The sequence below is a fragment of the Tarenaya hassleriana genome, unplaced genomic scaffold (assembly GCF_000463585.1).
Source record: "Tarenaya hassleriana unplaced genomic scaffold, ASM46358v1 Cleome46, whole genome shotgun sequence".
Lineage (NCBI taxonomy): Eukaryota > Viridiplantae > Streptophyta > Magnoliopsida > Brassicales > Cleomaceae > Tarenaya > Tarenaya hassleriana.
The window spans coordinates 680,437-681,696 of NW_010967304.1; positions in this window are offsets into that span (position 1 = coordinate 680,437).

Genomic DNA, 1,260 nt, shown 5'->3' on the forward strand with positions numbered 1-1,260 from the left:
TTGATTACGTCAAACGTCCTGCGTAACAGGAGGACTATAAAGGCGTGTATCAGGTACGAAACGAATCATGTGCTGGATTGTAGATAGTCAAGACGGGATTTATACCTCTCGTAAAAGAGAGAGATATCACTGGGCCCCTCGTGTGAGCGAGACTGTAGAAATGTGTGGCCGCACTATACACGAACGTCGTCTATTTCAGACAGTCGAACTCAGTGAACGAGAAAGCAGTCGAATCAGATAAGGTGGCTTGTCCATGCCTTATATTCGACATATGATATCGTGATACAAAAGGAACATCAAACGGAATCGTCGTTGGCATTCGTAGGATCACGAACAAACTCTATTTGAGATAGGTAGTCATAGTGTCTTGCTAGAGACCGCCTATGACTTGTATACCCGAAATAGGGATTTCGGGTTATACTGCTATGTCGAATGAGCCTACAGGGTCACACACGCAGGGAAGGACAAAAACACGAGAGAAAACGACGTACTGCTATATCGGATTAGCCTACAGGGTCACACACAGAGGAAAGGACAAATGCGCGAAAAGAGACGAGAAAATCCCGGTGGAGCGGAGGCCCGACCGACCGGTCCAGCTAACCCAGACCGATCGGTCTAGACGTAGACCGGTCGGTCCAGAGGTAACGTGTGAAAGTCACTCGGTCCGGAAGTTGCTTCAGACCGATCGGTCCAGACATGGACCGATCGGTCCAGACGTTAAAAAGCTCCAGACCGATCGGTCCAGACGTCGGGATTTACTAAACTCGCTCTAATTAGGGTTTTAATGTGGGGAAACTTGGGGAAACACCACCCAACTCTTTTGGCACGATTTTCAGACCCTAGGGAGAGGTTTGGAGAGTGAAAAAGCTAAGAGAAAGATCCCTGAAACCCTTGCGCAAAGAAAGCAGCGTTCTTCAGTCCTAGCAGACAAGTTCCAACCGTTGTAATCCTTTCCGCCGTGTGGATACGTGTAGAGAGCAAGGTATTCTTCCTGCCTACAGTGATCACACGCGTTCTTCGATTGATACAGGCCCCGGATCGATTGAGGTAAGCGTTCTAACGTTTCTACAAGATCATGCATGATAGGTTTTAGGGTTTCATCAAAAATTTTGTTTTTCATCCGCTGCGCAAACCCTAGAACTGATCTCTTAGGAATTAGATTCGCTCTTAAGATCCCAGGAAAACCCAACACCCTAGACCGTCCGTTCTGGGTAAGCCAGACCGGACGGTCCGGGGGTGGCGGACTGCACAGATCAGAAC